Genomic DNA, 10,416 nt, shown 5'->3' with positions numbered 1-10,416 from the left:
GGCTGAGCCAGACCTTGACCTTGCTGTCATTAAAGAGATTTCCTAGGGTGGAGCCTTCCTCCTTAGATCACTCTATTGTTCAGCCACTGCCTCTGTTTCCCTTCAAGATACTGCTTACTGCTGGGAGGCCACTGAGTTATTCCAGAGGCTATACCCTATCCTGCAGCTGGTTCCAGGCTCCAAGGATGAATTGGCAGGAATGCCCCCTCCCCCTTTTATAAGCGCATTTGCCATTAAACATTTGAGCTTTGATCAGGAATCTTGACTTAGCTCCATTTTTCTCTCGACCTCCTAGTTTCCCCTCTCTTTTCAGCCCTGGCTTGCCTCCCAGGTGTACCTGTTTCTTGTGAGCTACAGGCTGGCTCGCAACAGCAAACATATCTTCAAGATAAATTACCTTTGAATTCAGAGAGTAGTTATTTTGCTCTCATTTTTAAACTTTTCTGGTAATCATATTTTTTGTTTGGAAGGGAAATTTTACTGTTATTTTTTGTTAGAACTTTGGCAATATCCAATTTTCTCTTCATTGGTAGTTTTTATAAATAAAGATTATTTATTTATTTATGTATTTATTTAATGCATATAGTGACATTGTTGCTGTCTTCAGACGTACCAGAAGAGTGGACTGGATTCTATTAAAGATGGTTGTGAGCCACCATGTGGTTGCTGGGAGTTCAGCTCAGGACATCTGGAAGAGCAGTCAGTGCTTTTAATCATTGAGTCATCTCTACAGACCTCCATCATTAGCTTTTTAGGAAAGAAATAACTCCGATTTCCCTTTTGGTCAGAAACTCCACCTGCCCCTGTGGCAGCTCAGTGTGCTGGGTCTTCCACCTGACAGCCCTGCCTGTCCCCAAGGAGAACTGCTCTAACCAGGAACGCAGGATCCTGACCTATCTAGAGACACTAGAAGCCTGCTCTAACCTGGGACACAGGAGGCATACCCTAACCAGAGACAGCACTATTTGCCTCCCAGGAGGGCTGCTCCAAGTAAAGAATCCCAGGAGAGTTAATACTACATATAACCAGATGGAGAAAGACACGTTGAAGAACATAAACAAGAGAAGCCAATGCACTGCTCCAGTTCAAGATTCCCAGGACAGTTAACAGCACATATACTCAGGTGGTGAAAGGCAAGTTGAAGAACATAAACAAAAGAAGTCAATGTAATTTAGGCACCATCAGAGTCCAGTTCTTCTACCACAGCAAGCCCTGGATACCTTAACATACGCGAAGAGCATGATTCTGATGTAAAATTCCATCTCTCAAAGATGATAGAAGCCTTTAAAGAGGATAAAAATAACTCACTTAAAGAAATACAGGAAAAGACTTGCAAACAGGAGGAGGTCCTTAAAGAGGAAACAAATAAATCCCTTAAAGAAATACAGGAAAATACAATCAAATTGAAGAAAAATGTCCAAGTATAAATATGGAAATAGAAAGAATAATGAAATCACAAACAGAGGAAACATGGAGATGGAAAACCTAGGAAGGAGATCAGGAGCCTCAGATGCAAGCATCATGAACAGAAAAAATGAGATGGAAAAGAGAATCTCAGGCATAAAACACATCAGAAAAAAAAAAAAGATTTGCTAGCCCCAAACATTTAGGAAATTTGGGACACAATGAAAAGATCAAACCTAAGGATAACAGAAATAGAAAAAGCTATGCTGGGGAGGTGGCGCAGAGCTTGATTCACTTTCACCTGCTCTGGGCACATGCTGACCCCGGGTTTCCGCCCAGAGAGCAGTCAGATAGGAATGGACGGGTGGATTATTTAGTCACGGAGGAAGAGATCAACCTGACGATAGGACCCTCGGGGCTGGGCTTCAACAATGTTGGTGGAATAGATCAACAGTATGTCTCCAAAGACAGTGGCATCTATGTCAGCAGCATCAAATAGGATGGGGCTGCGGACCAGGATGGGCGACTCCAGGAGGGTGATAAGATCCTCTCAGTAAATGACCAAGATCTGAAGAATCTGCTGCACCAAGATGCTATAGACCTCTTCTGTAATGCGGGATGTGCTGTGTCCCTGAGAGTACAGGACAGGTTACCAGTGCAGAACGGACCTATAGTACATCGAGGTGAAGGAGAGCCAAGTGGAGTTCCTGTAGGTATGGTGCTTCTACCAGTGTTTGCCCTTACCCTGGTAGCAGTTTGGGCCTTCGTGGGATACTGAAAGCAGCTTTGAAATGCTTGCTGTCTTTCAGTGTGTCCAATGAACTACCTCTCTCTCACTCACCATCTCTGACATCCTCCCATATTCTTTCTTCTCCATATAGCCAATACATGATTTAAAGTGACTGCTTATCACCCAAAACCCTGCTATTCAAAACCCCCAATTCTAATGGAAGAGTACAGGGGTTATTTGAAGAAAAGCTGTGGTGGGGGTGGGGGGAAGCCTTGCTTAGAATGAATGAGAAGTTACATATTTTACTAGGACTGCCAATAAAAACTCAGCTATCATCCAAAGAGGAAAAGCTCAGCCTTCCTGTCTCCATGGACGACACCTTTCTCTTAGCTGGCGTGCTTTGAAAGTAGCTGTGCTATGTGAAAGGGGGAGCTGATTTTTTTTAATGCTTTTTCTTGGGAAGTATTTGTGGCCTTTAATTTGTAACTATATACCTAGATGCCTATATTGGATATAGGCAAATGAAGTTTTTTCTTTCTTTCTTTCTCTTTTCTTTTTTTTTTTTTACTTAAGAAAACACATGTATACAGTAATACACACACACACACACACATACACACACAGTAGCATAAAATTGATGCCTTATGGAGAATTAAAGAAGTAAGAAAGCTACTGGTTCTTGGGTTTCTAATGGAAACTTTTTGGGGGACTAGGGGATCATATTCCCTCATATATAATCAAGACTCATAATGAAAAATGAGTTCTGGATTGTAAAGAGAACTCACTTTTTCCACTTGTCTGTAAGTCTTTATCCACAAGTTAAAAACATACACAGTGCTAAGGGATGATCACAACTGAAACATTTCAAGAACTATTAGCAGAGCATGTATATTGAGGATGGGGAAATTAGCTTTAAAAGAGAATGCTCAGTCAGTGACTGTGATGGTTTGTATATTCTTGGACCAGGGAGTGGCACCATTTGGAGGTGTGGCCTTGTTGGAATAGGTGTGACCTGGTTGGAATGGGTATGTCACTGTGGATATGGGGCATAAGATCCTCACCCTAGTTGCCTGGAAGTCAGTCTTCCACTAGCAGCCTTTGGATAAAGATATAGAACTCTCAGCTCTGCCTGTGCCATGCCTGCCTGGATACTGCCATGCTCCCACCTTGATGATAATGGACTGAACCTCTGAACCTGTAAGCCAGCCCCAATTAAATGTTTTTTTATAAGACTTGCCTTGGTCATGGTGTCTGTTCACAGTAGTAGAACTCTAACTAAGACAGTGACATTAGGAAAATAATGACTGAAGCAATTAGTTAAAAATTGTAGAGCAACTGGTGTTACTCAGTAGCTACAGTGCTGTGGGAAANTGTAGTAAGGCAGCTCTACTCAAGTCAATTTGTTCAAAAGGCTTTGGGGTATAGATGAGTCCCACCAGTCTCTGAACTGCCTTAGTTGCTATTTTACAGTACTGTTAAAGGATCCATTGGCATGGGATGGGAAGCAGCAGGGCCCAATCAACCATCAAGACAGCTGAAAAAGATCATGTCTCAAGGTGGCACTTGAGCCTTCAAAGCTGCTTAACAATTTTCAGTTTCTAGTGTCAGACAAAAAGCCTAAGGGAAGGAACTGCCCTGCTGGCAGGATGGACCTGAATCAGCCTGCTTCTGACTGAGTTAGGATGAGAAGGTATGGGTTTTCTTTATGAGAAAAAAAAAAGTATTTTTTTGAAAGAGATATTTTCCCCAAAAGCTATAAACACTAGTTTTGGTTTTAATAAGGTTAATGGACCATTTTTCAGAAAAGGAGAAGGAATAAGTTTCGTTTGTTTGTAGAGGGTACAAGGAAATTTGGTGAGCTGTGAGACACCAAACCGTGGGAAACTAGGTCCCGCAGTTACTCTCACCCTAAAGATCCGGCTGACCCTTTTTAAAATTTTTTTCATTTATTTATTTATTTATTATTACGCATTTTCCTCAATTACATTTCCAATGCTATCCCAAAAGTCCCCCATACCCTCCCTTCCACTCCCCTACCCACCCATTCCCACTTTTTGGCCCTGGTGTTCCCCTGTACTGGGGCATATAAAGTTTGCCTGTCCAACGGGCCTCTCTTTCCAGTGATGGCCGACTAGGCCATCTTTTGATACATATGCAGCTAGAGTCAAGAGCTCCGGGGTACTGGTTAGTTCATAATGTTGTTGCACCTACAGGGTTGCAGATCTCTTTAGCTCCTTGGATACTTTCTCTTATGTCACCCCCTCCTTCATTGCCTCCACCTGGCGCTTGAGACTGCCAGCTTCACTCCCTCCTTCACTTGGTGCCTAGAACTGCTTAAGATTAAGGCAGCCTCACCTCCTCCTCCATGTCTTCGTTTGATGCCTGGGACTGTTTATGGGACTCCAAGATATCTACAAGATGTTTGACGGCTTCCTGGGACTCTGAGGTCAGGGCTGGCACGCCAAGATAAACTGCAGAATGTTTGAAGGCTGCCCGGGACAGTTTTAGGGCCGACATTCCAAGATAAGTTGCAAGAAGCCTGTAATCAGCATCCACCCCAGATGTCCATCCCTTTCACTGTGTTTTATATCCCCTTGACACCTCCCCAATTTTCTTTCATTGTGTGCTCATAACCTGGCTCTTTGCCTTCATTAAACAGACCTTGACAACTCTTTGCTTGGTCTCGCTTCCCTTTCTCTGCTCATTTCTCTTTCAGGCCCTGGTCCTTCTCGACCCACGTAATAACTAAGTCCTGCTGGATTGGACAGTGAGCATTTCTGAGGAAAGCCTGAGTACACAGTGTAGATGATGAGATGCCGGAGGTGCAGGGATATTGGCGAGGTGGGAGCTGTCCTGTTCATGTAGCATCTAAGTTGGTTTTAGAATACTGAGGATAGTTGAACCAAGCCTATTTTTTCCACTTTAACAAAATAATTTCCTTCTTTTCAATAAATTGGCCAGNCTATTATTTTGACATAAGATTATGAAGAGTTTTCCTGACAGTCTAGCAGTCACTTAACAGATGTTGATTGCACACTAGTGTTGTCAGCACACCTTTATAAAAAGAGAAATGCACATACTTCATCCAAAAGGACATTGTGGGTACAATTAGGAAGGAAACCCTTAAAATGGAGTTAGTTATCTAAGTGTAAGTTGTTTATATTACAGACAGCAAAAGAAAAAACTCCTGAGATCTAGGCACTGAGGATTTCATACAAGAGGGAATCATAAGGTGCCAATCATCTAGTAAGAGCATGCATAAATAGAGGAAAAGTTAACCTTATCAGGGTGAGTAACAAACACAACCAGTAAGAAAAATATTGCCATCCAAAACAGAGCACAGTGCGGCAACATAGAAGATAAGCAGATAACAAGCAAGTTATTGTAAGGAATTCAGAAAAGGAAAGCCATCTCGTAGTGGCATCAGGGGAGAATGGAAAGCAAAGTCTTGAACAGTCCAGTGAGACTTTGCCTGTGGGTAAACTCTTGATGCAGGGAGACATTTGCTTTAAACAATCTTCACATAACTAAGCCATTCAGTTCTTTTTGAAACTGACTTAGTAACAGGAGTCATTGTAAGCTCAATAGAAGGCAAGATGTATTCCAGATCTCTGGAGGCCCAATGTGTGCTTCCCTTCTTGTATCTGATGGCATGGGTAACAGCTCTGCTATGGGCCTGCTTACTTCTAGTATTCACCTCAGGGCTTGGAAATTGATTTTGAAAGGCCTTCAGACATAGAAAGTAAAACTAATGGCAAGGAGGATAAAACACTGCTGTGTGTTGTATTGTTGATTTAAATAAAAAATATCATTGGTAGAAGTTTTACTTTGGTTGATAAGGATTCTGGTAACACTTGGGTCTCCTTAGGAAAGAAACACTTAACTAAAACATTTAATTTTTAGGCAAATACTGTAATATTTCACTCTTAGTTATATGAAAACTAGATGAGATGTTGAGAATCTATATAGATTATTCAAATTTTATGTTCCTTATAGCCTGAATCAAATATTCCTACCACCTTAAAGATTATATATGATGCACCTACCACATAAATTATAATGTTTAATGCTGTGAAAATTGATTATAGGTATTTTGAAGTTTCCATAAAGTATTCTTATATTTGTCATTGTTAATTATATGTAATTCTAAAAGACACTGTTTGCTTCAGTTTTTTTTTGTTTCCTTTTCCTACAGTTTTCTGTGTGGGTGATTTCATGTAATTAATTGGACAGTCTAACCACAGGCAACAAATAGAAATGGTATTTGTAATTACAGTCTATGCCAGAGACTTTCTTAAACTGATTAGTAACACTATGACTTACCCTGAGATCTAAGTATTGCTATAAAGAGACTGAAGAGGAGAGAATAAAGTATTTTCCTAGGACTATATTGTTGGTAAGAGAGAATCATGACTTAAACTCTGGACTATGGATGGCAGTATCAGTAATATTCCCTCATGGCTAGCAGTCCTTATGCAAGGTCTCTGAACAAAAGCCATAATGTATTACCTGCAAATGCTGGGTTTCATCCCATACTTATGGAGTGAGATGAGTGTGTGGCAGCCAGCAACTCTGTCCTTCTAGGTAACTGGTTAATGCTGAGCCTTGAGATTCACCACTGTCAGGAGCTCTCTCTCTGCTTAGAATCACCTGGACAGTGGGCTGGTCAGCCTACATTAAATAAGAACATGTGGGACTAGAATTCAGTCAAACTGAAATGTATTGACTGAAATTCAGTCAAACTGTAATGACAAACATGTCATTACATGTTTCATCAGGTGGCTAAAATGTACAGCAGATTCTGTTGGAAATGTTCCATGGCATTTCAGTAGCCAGAATGAAGAACTTGGCTAAGTCCAGAGCCCTGCTCTCTGAGCATCTGCCCCAGATACAGCCGCAGAGTATGAAGTGGGACATTGTTTTATTCCTAGGTGCTCAGGACAGATTGATCAACCTCCAGTAACATATGTGGTTAATAAGTGCTTCAGCTTGTGCAGTCATTAATAACCAAGTCATAGGATAGTGAATTTAAAATACTCCTGGGTAAAATTTATATTAGAATGGAAAAAAATGAGGGTCAGAAAGGTGAGCTAACTTCAAGTTAGATAACCCCCTCTATTTTGTTTGTTTTAGCGTGTCCACAACATGAAAACATACAAAAGCTATATTTTAAAACTCAGTTTACTTTCATCTTTTCTCTTTAGGCTTTCAGTAAAGACCAGAAGAACTGATAGACAGCTAGAGAGGATCGTGTAGGCATCCAGATAGAATGGGAGAAATCATGGAACAATCTGAGAAAACTAATCAGGTGTTGTTTTAATTACATTAGTTTTAAGTTAGATACAAGCTGTTCGTAGTATTTTGGGTTTTATTGTGCAAATAAGCAATTAAAATATATTTAGAAGCCAAGTATAATGGTACATGTCTTTGCTCGCAGCTTTAGGATGCAGAAGCAGGCAGATATCTGTGATTAGGAAGGTAGCACTAGATTTCCCTCTCCCCCTCCCCTGCCCCTCCCCCTTTCTCCCTCCCATTCCGCCTCTCCCTCTTCTACCTCTCCTACCTCTCCCTCTCCTACCTCTCCCTCTCCTACCTCTCCCTCTCCTACCTCTCCCTCTCCCTCTAAGTCTCCCTCTATGTCTACCTCTCCCTCCCTCCCTTCCTCATTTTCTCTCTCTCCTCCTTCCCTACCTCCCTCTCTCCCTCTTCCCCTACCTCTGGTGTGTGTGTGTGTGTGTGTGTGTATGTGTGTGTGTGTAGTCAATAAGGATTTTATTTTACCCACTTTCAATGGAATGTATCTTTGTACAGATAATGATTTTTTTTTCATTTAGCAGATAACTATCAACACTAGTACAGAAATGCAAAGATAAAATTTAGTCACGAAGCTGGAACAGCTTACTTTTTGAGAGTGGGTGATCTTTTATGTTATCTTTTTAACATCACTGAAGAAGTACAGGGTTTGAGTTCCTAAGCTCTCTACCTCTCACAGTAGTTTCAGGGTTGGCTACTATCCTCGGCTAAGCCTTCTTTGCTGTACCTTTTAACTGCAGAATTTTATTGAGACCCATCCTCACCTACAGTGTACAGTTATGATTTTTTAAAAAGAGACAGTATTTTAAAGAATTCTGACCAGTGGGAATGAGATTCTGAACTGCCATTAACTCTTGTGTTGATATCTATATAGAGAATTCAAAGCATGTGACTATTTACCTGATGCACTTAATAATACAAAATTTGACAGAAGAAAGCACTGCTGATGAAAAATCCAGCTCTATTAAACACTAATGCCTCTAAAAAAAAAAAGGAATAATAGAAATAGAAGAGTGTGACGATTCCTAGTTCAAATGGCCAGAAACCACCGTCAACAAACTCATTGAAGAAAACTACTCTATCCTAAAAAAATATATGGCAACAAATGTACAAGAATCATATAGAACACCAAATAGATTGAGCCAGAAATGAAAATAGTTCCACCACATGACAATCAAAGTGGTAAATGCACAAAACAAAGAAAGAATATTAAACACTGTAAGTGAAAAGGCCAAGTTACACATAAGTACAGACATGTAGGAACAAGAGCAGACATTTCAACAGAGGCTCTAAAAGCCGGAATATCTTGAACAGATGTCTTACAGACCAAAATTAACACAGATGCAAGCTCAGATCATTCTACCCATCAAAAATATTAATCACCAGAAACGGAGAAACCAAGATATTTTATGATACAAGCAAATTTTAACAATCTAAGTTTAAAATATCTTTGCTATATTGAGCCATTTAAATAATGTCTGGATTTCATTTCAGCAGATATCTGGGTTTTGGGTGTTAGGTATTCACATTTTCGGTGGGACTCTTGTTATAAGCACAAACTGCTTTACAGTCATCCCATTCCTGATTTCTTCAAAATGTGCTAGAGAGATGGCCTGGATTTCCTCCAGGAGAAGGAGATATAGCTCTTGGTGTTTTATGAGAGAAATTGCAACTCAAGTCACTGTTTCCAGAAGACCTTTGAATTTCTCTGTATTCAAATAGTTGCACACTCATAGGAAGTTGTCAAAAATTTATAGGCAGTAACTTCTCCACTTTGTACATAAGCTTCTCTTGGGTTGATATCTTTTGTAATAAATGAGGAAATTGAAAGAGTTTTTATATTATTAATGAGCTCATTTGCATTTATTTGCCTCAGTGGATGTTGTGTGTATTTGTTTGTGTGTGTGTGTGTGTGTGTGTGTGCAGTTTCTCTAAGAATACCCATTGTGTAAATAGTCTGTGTTTTCAGAACCTTAATCATGTATGCACCTACACTGCTACCGCAAAACTCACTGTTGTCACCACGCCTTCCCTAACTCATAACAAGCACTACAGAAAAATCCTTGTACAATATGTACAATTTATATTGGCATATTATATTCTGTATCATTTCCAAGGTGTGTGCATGAAGAATTAACTTTTCTTTGCCTACAAATAGAAGTTCTTGGTATTGAAGAACCCCGGTTCACCATTTTACTAAATGAGGAACATTTAAGCACTTAGTTCTAGCTACTTCTGGAAGAATTCTTATAAGGCATTTCTTTTTTATTTGCTTCAGTGTGAACGTGAATTTTCATTTTTCTGTACTGGTACCCAAGCCCTTTTTAAAAAAAAACTGAAATGTATAACAATTCTTCAGTTAGTGGTAGAAATATTTGTTAAGGTACTTTTTAGTGTTATCACTTTTTAGTCCCATCAAAAACATCTGATTATCCACTTCTCTTGAATCCTTACATCCAGGAGGCTAATAGTATAATTTAAATTGTGCCATTCCTTGTATAGATTTAAAAAGATTTTTTATACCAAGTTATGATATTGAATGTTTTAAAAATCTGTTTCTGTTTTCTTTATATCTTATTCAGGGAATTATCCATGCCTATATCTTTCCATGTTCAGGTTAGACTGTTTATATTGTTAATGGTGTGATTTTATTGATTTTTGAACTTTCTTCTTCTTTTTACATTCTAGATAAAAGACCCTACTTGAATACATGATTTCTATGTATTGTATTTTAGGTTGTAATACATCATTTTTTCCACTATCTAAATTTTATTTTAGACTCAATATTTTAAGTTCCAAACAATAAATATTCACACTTATGTGGTTGAAATTAAGTCAGCAAATCACAGGAAATCACTTCATTGTAATTTGCATCCTGGTTGGCTCTGTTATCATATTTTCACTTAGAGGCAAATATTTGATTAGGATATGGATTTTTTTTTTTTTTTTTTTTTTTTTTTTTTTTTTTT

At 39.3% G+C, this 10,416-nt stretch overlaps 1 protein-coding gene and 1 non-coding gene across 2 annotated transcripts in view; one reads left to right on the top strand and one right to left on the bottom strand.

Annotated features, from left to right (window-relative positions):
• Positions 1-10,416, top strand: part of LOC110307056 (cytochrome c oxidase assembly protein COX16 homolog, mitochondrial) — a 65,797-nt gene that overhangs the window by 27,616 nt on the left and 27,765 nt on the right. The window lies entirely within an intron of this gene.
• On the bottom strand, positions 2,853-2,973 carry LOC115032883. Its single transcript, XR_003838534.1, has one exon. It is a non-coding gene; the product is annotated as a small nucleolar RNA SNORA40 (small nucleolar RNA).

The sequence above is a fragment of the Mus caroli genome, chromosome 12 (assembly GCF_900094665.2).
Source record: "Mus caroli chromosome 12, CAROLI_EIJ_v1.1, whole genome shotgun sequence".
In the NCBI taxonomy this organism is placed as follows: Eukaryota; Metazoa; Chordata; class Mammalia; order Rodentia; family Muridae; genus Mus; species Mus caroli.
The sequence above is the reverse complement of the archived record's forward strand: the minus strand, read 5'-3'. Positions and strand labels throughout refer to the sequence as shown.